Genomic DNA, 10,000 nt, shown 5'->3' on the forward strand with positions numbered 1-10,000 from the left:
CGGCCGGATTGGGAGAATGAGAAAATTCCCCATATTTTTTCCTCCGCGGCGGAGGTACCAGGGGTCGGCCCGCCCGGAAGGAGAGGGCCGGCGAGGAGGCCGAGTGCGGCCGGGAAAGAGGCCTCTCGGTCGGATTGAAAACTTGGAGTTTGCAGCGCCGGAAGGGGCCGGCGAGGAGGCCGAGTGCGGCCGGGAGGGAGGCCTCTCGGTCGGATTGAAAACTTGGAGTTTGCAGCGCCGGAAGGGGCCGGCGAGGAGGCCGAGTGCGGCCGGGAAAGAGGCCACTCGGTCGGTTTGAAAACTTGGAGTTTGCAAGCCGGAAGGGGCCGGCGAGGAGGCCGAGTGCGGCCGGGAAAGAGGCCACTCGGTCGGATTGAAAACTTGGAGTTTGCAGCGCCGGAAGGGGCCGGCGAGGAGGCCGAGTGCGGCCGGGAAAAAGAGGCCACTCGGTCGGATTGGGAGTTTGAAAAAAATCCCCCATTCATTTCCAATGGCGGAGGTACCAGGGGCAAGGCTGGGGGTACCAGGGGCGAAGCTGGCTGGGGGTACCAGGGGTAAGGCTGAGGGTACCAGGGGTGCCGCTGGGGGTACCAGGGGTAAGGCTGAGGGTACCAGGGGTGCCGCTGAGGGTACCAGGGGTGCCGCTGGGGGTACCAGGGGTGCCGCTGAGGGTACCAGGGGTGCCGCTGAGGGTACCAGGGGTAGGGCTGGAGGTACCAGGGGTGCCGCTGGGGGTACCAGGGGTAAGGCTGAGGGTACCAGGGGTGCCGCTGGGGGTACCAGGGGTAAGGCTGAGGGTACCAGGGGTGCCGCTGGGGGTACCAGGGGTAAGGCTGAGGGTACCAGGGGTGCCGCTGGGGGTACCAGGGGTGCCGCTGAGGGTACCAGGGGTAGGGCTGGAGGTACCAGGGGTGCCGCTGAGGGTACCAGGGGTAAAGAGCGGGCCGGCCCGGCGGGCGAGTGTGGCCGGGAAAGAGGCCTCTCGGTCGGATTGGGAGTTTGAAAAAAATCCCCCATTCATTTCCAATGGCGGAGGTACCAGGGGCAAGGCTGGGGGTACCAGGGGTAAAGAGCGGGCCGGCCCGGCGGGCGAGTGTGGCCGGAAAAGGGGCCTCTTGGTCGGATTGGGAGTTTGAAAAAATTCCCCCATTCATTTTCAATGGCGGGGGTACCAGGGGTAGAGCTGGGGGTACCAGGGGTAAAGAGCGGGCCGGCCCGGCGTGCGAGTTTGGCCGGAAAAGGGGCCTCTTGGTCGTATTGGGAGTTTGAAAAAATTCCCCCATTCATTTTCAATGGCGGAGGTACCAGGGGCAAGGCTGGGGGTACCAGGGGCGAAGCTGGCTGGGGGTACCAGGGGTAAGGCTGAGGGTACCAGGGGTGCAGCTGAGGGTACCAGGGGTAAGGTTGAGGGTACCAGGGGTGTTGCTGGGGGTACCAGGGGTCACCATTCATTTTCAATGGGGGAGGTACCAGGGGCAAGGCTGGGGGTACCAGGGGTGTTGCTGGGGGTACCAGGGGTAAAGAGCGGGCCGGCCCGGCGGGCGAGTGTGGCCGGAAAAGGGGCCTCTTGCTCGGATTGGGAGTTTGAAAAAATTCCCCCATTCATTTTCAATGGCAGATGTACCAGGGGTCGGTGTCCGCCAGACGGCGGTGTGGTAGGCAAAAGGCGGGCCGGCTCGGCGAGCGTGCGTGCCCGGGAAAAAGGCCTCTTGGCCGGCGTGAGAGTTTAATAATAGCGGGCCGGCTCATCGAGCGTGCGTGCCCGGGAAAAGGGCCTCTTGGCCGGCGTGAGAGTTTAATAATAGCGGGCCGGCCCGGCGAGCGTGCGTGCCCGGGAAAAAGGCCTCCTTGCAGGCGTGAGCGTTTAATAATAGCGGGCCGGCCCGGCGAGCGTGCGTGCCCGGGAAAAAGGCCTCCTTGCAGGCGTGAGCGTTTAATAATAGCGGGCCGGCCCGGCGAGCGTGCGTGCCCGGGAAAAAGGCCTCCTTGCAGGCGTGAGAGTTTAATAATAGCGGGCCGGCTCGGCGAGCGTGCGTGCACGGGAAAAAGGCCTCTTGGCCGGCGTGAGAGTTTAATAATAGCGGGCCGGCCCGGCGAGCGTGCGTGCCCGGGAAAAGGGCCTCCTTGCAGGCGTGAGAGTTTAATAATAGCGGGCCGGCTCTGCGAGCGTGCGTGCCCGGGAAAAGGGCCTCTTGGCCGGCCTGAGCGTTTAATAATAGCGGGCCGGCTCATCGAGCGTGCGTGCCCGGGAAAAGGGCCTCTTGGCCGGCCTGAGCGTTTAATAATAGCGGGCCGGCCCCGCGAGCGTGCGTGCCCGGGAAAAAGGCCTCCTTGCAGGCGTGAGAGTTTAATAATAGCGGGCCGGCTCATCGAGCGTGCGTGCCCGGGAAAAGGGCCTCCTTGCAGGCGTGAGAGTTTAATAATAGCGGGCCGGCTCGGCGAGCGTGCGTGCCCGGGAAAAGGGCCTCTTGGCCGGCGTGAGAGTTTAATAATAGCGGGCCGGCCCCGCGAGCGTGCGTGCCCGGGAAAAAGGCCTCCTTGCAGGGGTGAGAGTTTAATAATAGCGGGCCGGCCCGGCGAGCGTGCGTGCCCGGGAAAAAGGCCTCCTTGCAGGCGTGAGCGTTTAATAATAGCGGACCGGCTCTGCGAGCGTGCGTGCCCGGGAAAAGGGCCTCTTGGCCGGCCTGAGCGTTTAATAATAGCGGGCCGGCCCGGCGAGCGTGCGTGCCCGGGAAAAAGGCCTCTTGGCCGGCTTGGGGGATTGAAAAAAAATCCCCCATTCATTTTCAACGGGAGGGGTCGGCGGTACCGCTTGGTGTCCGCCAGACGGCGGTGTGGTAGGCAAATGGCGGGCCTGCACGGCGAGCGTGCGTGCCCGGGAAAAAGGCCTCCTTGCAGGCGTGAGAGTTTAATAATAGCGGGCCGGCCCGGAGAGCGTGCGTGCCCGGGAAAAAGGCCTCTTGGCCGGCGTGAGAGTTTAATAATAGCGGGCCGGCCCGGCGAGCGTGCGTGCCCGGGAAAAAGGCCTCCTTGCAGGCGTGAGCGTTTAATAATAGCGGGCCGGCTCATCGAGCGTGCGTGCCCGGGAAAAGGGCCTCTTGGCCGGCGTGAGAGTTTAATAATAGCGGGCCGGCTCATCGAGCGTGCGTGCCCGGGAAAAAGGCCTCTTGGCCGGCTTGGGGGATTGAAAAAAAAAAATCCCCCATTCATTTTCAACGGGAGGGGTCGGCGGTACCGCTTGGTGTCCGCCAGACGGCGGTGTGGTAGGCAAATGGCGGGCCTGCACGGCGAGCGTGCGTGCCCGGGAAAAAGGCCTCCTGGCCGGCGTGAGAGTTTAATAATAGCGGGCCGGCTCTGCGAGCGTGCGTCCCCGGGAAAAAGGCCTCCTTGCAGGCGTGAGAGTTTAATAATAGCGGGCCGGCTCGGCGAGCGTGCGTGCCCGGGAAAAAGGCCTCCTTGCAGGCGTAAGAGTTTAATAATAGCGGGCCGGCTCATCGAGCGTGCGTGCCCGGGAAAAAGGCCTCTTGGCCGGCGTGAGAGTTTAATAATAGCGGGCCGGCCCGGCGAGCGTGCGTGCCCGGGAAAAAGGCCTCCTTGCAGGCGTGAGTGTTTAATAATAGCGGGCCGGCTCATCGAGCGTGCGTGCCCGGGAAAAGGGCCTCTTGGCCGGCGTGAGAGTTTAATAATAGCGGGCCGGCTCATCGAGCGTGCGTGCCCGGGAAAAAGGCCTCTTGGCCGGCTTGGGGGATTGTAAAAAAAAATCCCCCATTCATTTTCAACGGGAGGGGTCGGCGGTACCGCGTGGTGTCCGCCAGACGGCGGTGTGGTAGGCAAATGGCGGGCCTGCACGGCGAGCGTGCGTGCCCGGGAAAAATGCCTCCTGGCCGGCGTGAGAGTTTAATAATAGCGGGCCGGCTCATCGAGCGTGCGTGCCCGGGAAAAAGGCCTCCTTGCAGGCGTGAGAGTTTAATAATAGCGGGCCGGCTCGGCGAGCGTGCGTGCCCGGGAAAAAGGCCTCCTTGCAGGCGTAAGAGTTTAATAATAGCGGGCCGGCTCATCGAGCGTGCGTGCCCGGGAAAAAGGCCTCTTGGCCGGCTTGGGGGATTGAAAAAAAATCCCCCATTCATTTTCAACGGGAGGGGTCGGCGGTACCGCTTGGTGTCCGCCAGACGGCGGTGTGGTAGGCAAATGGCGGGCCTGCACGGCGAGCGTGCGTGCCCGGGAAAAATGCCTCCTGGCCGGCGTGAGAGTTTAATAATAGCGGGCCGGCTCGGCGAGCGTGCGTGCCCGGGAAAAAGGCCTCTTGGCCGGCGTGAGAGTTTAATAATAGCGGGCCGGCTCGGCGAGCGTGCGTGCCCGGGAAAAGGGCCTCTTGGCCGGCGTGAGAGTTTAATAATAGCGGGCCGGCTCAGCGAGCGTGCGTGCCCGGGAAAAAGGCCTCCTTGCAGGCGTGAGAGTTTAATAATAGCGGGCCGGCTCATCGAGCGTGCGTGCCCGGGAAAAGGGCCTCTTGGCCGGCGTGAGAGTTTAATAATAGCGGGCCTGAGAGTTTAATAATAGCGGGCCGGCTCGGCGAGCGTGCGTGCCCGGGAAAAGGGCCTCTTGGCCGGCGTGAGAGTTTAATAATAGCGGGCCGGCTCATCGAGCGTGCGTGCCCGGGAAAAGGGCCTCTTGGCCGGCGTGAGAGTTTAATAATAGCGGGCCGGCCCGGCGAGCGTGCGTGCCCGGGAAAAAGGCCTCCTTGCAGGCGTGAGAGTTTAATAATAGCGGGCCGGCCCGGCGAGCGTGCGTGCCCGGGAAAAAGGCCTCCTTGCAGGCGTGAGAGTTTAATAATAGCGGGCCGGCTCCGCGAGCGTGCGTGGCCGGGAAAAAGGCCTCTTGGCCGGCGTGAGAGTTTAATAATAGCGGGCCGGCTCGGCGAGCGTGCGTGCCCGGGAAAAGGGCCTCTTGGCCGGCGTGAGAGTTTAATAATAGCGGGCCGGCTCATCGAGCGTGCGTGCCCGGGAAAAGGGCCTCTTGGCCGGCGTGAGAGTTTAATAATAGCGGGCCGGCCCGGCGAGCGTGCGTGCCCGGGAAAAAGGCCTCCTTGCAGGCGTGAGAGTTTAATAATAGCGGGCCGGCTCCGCGAGCGTGCGTGGCCGGGAAAAAGGCCTCTTGGCCGGCGTGAGAGTTTAATAATAGCGGGCCGGCTCATCGAGCGTGCGTGCCCGGGAAAAGGGCCTCTTGGCCGGCGTGAGAGTTTAATAATAGCGGGCCGGCTCATCGAGCGTGCGTGCCCGGGAAAAGGGCCTCTTGGCCGGCGTGAGAGTTTAATAATAGCGGGCCGGCCCGGCGAGCGTGCGTGCCCGGGAAAAAGGCCTCCTTGCAGGCGTGAGAGTTTAATAATAGCGGGCCGGCCCGGCGAGCGTGCGTGCCCGGGAAAAAGGCCTCCTTGCAGGCGTGAGAGTTTAATAATAGCGGGCCGGCCCGGCGAGCGTGCGTGCCCGGGAAAAAGGCCTCCTTGCAGGCGTGAGAGTTTAATAATAGCGGGCCGGCCCGGCGAGCGTGCGTGCCCGGGAAAAAGGCCTCCTTGCAGGCGTGAGAGTTTAATAATAGCGGGCCGGCTCCGCGAGCGTGCGTGCCCGGGAAAAAGGCCTCCTTGCAGGCGTGAGAGTTCAATAATAGCGGGCCGGCCCGGCGAGCGTGCGTGCCCGGGAAAAAGGCCTCCTTGCAGGCGTGAGAGTTTAATAATAGCGGGCCGGCCCGGCGAGCGTGCGTGCCCGGGAAAAAGGCCTCTTGGCCGGCGTGAGAGTTTAATAATAGCGGGCCGGCCCCGCGAGCGTGCGTGCCCGGGAAAAAGGCCTCCTTGCAGGGGTGAGAGTTTAATAATAGCGGGCCGGCCCGGCGAGCGTGCGTGCCCGGGAAAAAGGCCTCTTGGCCGGCGTGGGAGATTGAAAAAATTCCCCCATTCATTTTCAATGGCGGGGGTACCAGGGGTAGAGCTGGGGGTACCAGGGGTAAAGAGCGGGCCGGCCCGGCGTGCGAGTTTGGCCGGAAAAGAGGCCTCTTGGTCGGATTGGGAGATTGAAAAAATTCCCCCATTCATTTTCAATGGCGGGGGTACCAGGGGTAGAGCTGGGGGTACCAGGGGTAAAGAGCGGGCCGGCCCGGCGTGCGAGTTTGGCCGGAAAAGAGGCCTCTTGGTCGGATTGGGAGATTGAAAAAATTCCCCCATTCATTTTCAATGGCGGGGGTACCAGGGGTAGAGCTGGGGGTACCAGGGGTAAAGAGCGGGCCGGCCCGGCGTGCGAGTGTGGCCGGGAAAGAGCCCTCCTGGCCGGCCTGGGAGATTGAAAAAAATTCCCCCATTCATTTTCAATGGCGGGGGTACCAGGGGTAAAGAGCGGGCCGGCCCAGCGTGCGAGTTTGGCCGGGAAAGGGGCCTCCTGGCCGGCCTGGGGGATTAAAAAAATTCCCCCATTCATTTTCAATGGCGGGGGTACCAGGGGTAGCAGTACCGATTTTGGTCGTTAGGGGCGCTGTAGTAGGTAAACCAGATATGCGGAGTTAGGGGGTCAAGAAGGCGAAAGGCTTAGAAAGTGACCGTTCACCAAAATACTTTCCGAAACGTATATAGGGGGGCATGTGTCGGACGAGTCACCATGCTTTCTCGATGCTGGAGGTACCAGGGGCACAAAGTTGGCCGGGAAAGATGCCTCTTAGGCGGATTGAAAGCATGAGAAAATGCCCCCCATTCATTTTCAATGGCGGAGAGCGGGCCGGCCCCGCAGCCGAGTGTGGCCGGCGGAGAGGCGTCTCGGTCGGATGAATGAAGCGTGGAGCCGGCCTCTGACGGCGGAGCTCCGCACTTTCGAATATTTTCTATCTCCCCCTCCGGGCGGTCGACGGCAGTTGGGAAGGCCGCCCGAGAGGCGCCCGGGGCGGATACCTCGGGCGAAAAGCCGGCCTCTGACGGCGGAGCTCCGCACTTTCGAATATTTTCTATCTCCCCCTCCGGGCGGTCGACGGCAGTTGGGAAGGCCGCCCGAGAGGCGCCCGGGGCGGATACCTCGGGCGAAAAGCCGGCCTCTGACGGCGGAGCTCCGCACTTTCGAATATTTTCTATTTCCCCCTCCGGGCGGTCGACGGCAGTTGGGAAGGCCGCCCGAGAGGCGCCCGGGGCGGATACCTCGGGCGAAAAGCCGGCCTCTGACGGCGGAGCTCCGCACTTTCGAATATTTTCTATCTCCCCCTCCGGGCGGCCGACGGCAGTTGGGAAGGCCGCCCGAGAGGCGCCCGGGGCGGATACCTCGGGCGAAAAGCCGGCCTCTGACGGCGGAGCTCCGCACTTTCGAATATTTTCTATTTCCCCCTCCGGGCGGCCGACGGCAGTTGGGAAGGCCGCCCGAGAGGCGCCCGGGGCGGATACCTCGGGCGAAAAGCCGGCCTCTGACGGCGGAGCTCCGCACTTTCGAATATTTTCTATTTCCCCCTCCGGGCGGCCGACGGCAGTTGGGAAGGCCGCCCGAGAGGCGCCCGGGGCGGATACCTCGGGCGAAAAGCCGGCCTCTGACGGCGGAGCTCCGCACTTTCGAATATTTTCTATTTCCCCCTCCGGGCGGCCGACGGCAGTTGGGAAGGCCGCCCGAGAGGCGCCCGGGGCGGATACCTCGGGCGAAAAGCCGGCCTCTGACGGCGGAGCTCCGCACTTTCGAATATTTTCTATTTCCCCCTCCGGGCGGCCGACGGCAGTTGGGAAGGCCGCCCGAGAGGCGCCCGGGGCGGATACCTCGGGCGAAAACCCGGCCTCTGACGGCGGAGCTCCGCACTTTCGAATATTTTCTATTTCCCCCTCCGGGCGGCCGACGGCAGTTGGGAAGGCCGCCCGAGAGGCGCCCCGGGGCGGATACCTCGGGCGAAAAGCCGGCCTCTGACGGCGGAGCTCCGCACTTTCGAATATTTTCTATTTCCCCCTCCGGGCGGCCGACGGCAGTTGGGAAGGTCGCCCGAGAGGCGCCCCGGGGCGGATACCCCGGGCGAAAAGCCGGCCTCTGACGGCGGAGCTCCGCACTTTCGAATATTTTCTATTTCCCCCTCCGGGCGGCTGACGGCAGGTGGGAAGGCCGCCCATTCATTTTCAATGGCGGAGGTACCAGGGGTGCCGCTGAGGGTACCAGGGGTGCCGCTGAGGGTACCAGGGGTGCAGCTGAGGGTACCAGGGGTGCCGCTGAGGGTACCAGGGGTGCCGCTGAGGGTACCAGGGGTACGGCTGAGGGTACCAGGGGTGCCGCTGAGGGTACCAGGGGTGCCGCTGAGGGTACCAGGGGTGCCGCTGAGGGTACCAGGGGTTCGGCTGAGGGTACCAGGGGTACGGCTGAGGGTACCAGGGGTGCCGCTGAGGGTACCAGGGGTGCCGCTGAGGGTACCAGGGGTGCGGCTGAGGGTACCAGGGGTAAGGCTGAGGGTACCAGGGGTGCCGCTGAGGGTACCAGGGGTGCGGCTGAGGGTACCAGGGGTAAGGCTGAGGGTACCAGGGGTAAGGCTGAGGGTACCAGGGGTAAGGCTGAGGGTACCAGGGGTACGGCTGGAGGTACCAGGGGTAAGGCTGGAGGTACCAGGGGTAAGGCTGGAGGTACCAGGGGTAAGGCTGGAGGTACCAGGGGTTAGGCTGGAGGTACCAGGGGTAAGGCTGGGGGTACCAGGGGTAAGGCTGAGGGTACCAGGGGCGAAGCTGGCTGGGGGTACCAGGGGTTGGGCTGAGGGTACCAGGGGTTGGGCTGAGGGTACCAGGGGTAAGGCTGAGGGTACCAGGGGCGAAGCTGGCTGGGGGTACCAGGGGTGTTGCTGAGGGTACCAGGGGTGCCGCTGAGGGTACCAGGGGTTAGGCTGGGGGTACCAGGGGTTGAGCTGAGGGTACCAGGGGTAAGGCTGAGGGTACCAGGGGTGTTGCTGGGGGTACCAGGGGTCGCCATTCATTTTCAATGGGGGAGGTACCAGGGGTAGGGCTGGGGGTACCAGGGGTAAAGAGCGGACCGGCTCGCCGGCCGAGCGTGGCCGAAAAAGAGGCCTCCTGGCCGGATTGAGAAATTAAAAAAATTCCCCCATTCATTTTCAATGGCGGGGGTACCAGGGGTATGCAGTACCGATTTTGGTCGTTAGGGGCGCTGTAGTAGGTAAACCAGATATGGGGAGTTAGGGGGTCAAGAAGGCTAAAAGGCTTAGAAAGTGAGCGTTCACCAAAATACTTTCCGAAACGTATATAGGTGAGCATGTTTTGAATGGGTGACCTCCAGGGCGACACAGGGGAGGCCCCTAAGAGTATAATCAGACCATCGTGAGGGTGTTTCCAGCCACCCAAAAGCACTGGAACGGCCTCTGACGGCGGAGCTCCGCACTATCGAATATTTTCTATTTCCCCCTCCAGGCGGTCGACGGCAGTTGGGAAGGCCGCCCGAGAGGCGCCCGGGGCGGATACCCCGTGCGAAAACCCGGCCTCTGACGGCGGAGCTCCGCACTTTCGAATATTTTCTGTTTCCCCCTCCGGGCGGTCGACGGCAGTTGGGAAGGCCGCCCGAGAGGCGCCCGGGGCGGATACCCCGTGCGAAAACCCGGCCTCTGACGGCGGAGCTCCGCACTTTCGAATATTTTCTGTTTCCCCCTCCGGGCGGTCGACGGCAGTTGGGAAGGCCGCCCGAGAGGCGCCCGGGGCGGATACCCCGTGCGAAAACCCGGCCTCTGACGGCGGAGCTCCGCACTTTCGAACATTTTCTGTTTCCCCCTCCGGGCGGTCGACGGCAGTTGGGAAGGCCGCCCGAGAGGCGCCCGGGGCGGATACCCCGTGCGAAAACCCGGCCTCTGACGGCGGAGCTCCGCACTTTCGAACATTTTCTGTTTCCCCCTCCGGGCGGTCGACGGCAGTTGGGAAGGCCGCCCGAGAGGCGCCCGGGGCGGATACCCCGTGCGAAAACCCGGCCTCTGACGGCGGAGCTCCGCACTTTCGAATATTTTCTGTTTCCCCCTC

The sequence above is a fragment of the Hippocampus guttulatus genome, unplaced genomic scaffold (genome assembly GCF_054856545.1).
Source record: "Hippocampus guttulatus isolate MCC_2025c unplaced genomic scaffold, RoL_Hgut_1.0 HiC_scaffold_57, whole genome shotgun sequence".
In the NCBI taxonomy this organism is placed as follows: Eukaryota; Metazoa; Chordata; class Actinopteri; order Syngnathiformes; family Syngnathidae; genus Hippocampus; species Hippocampus guttulatus.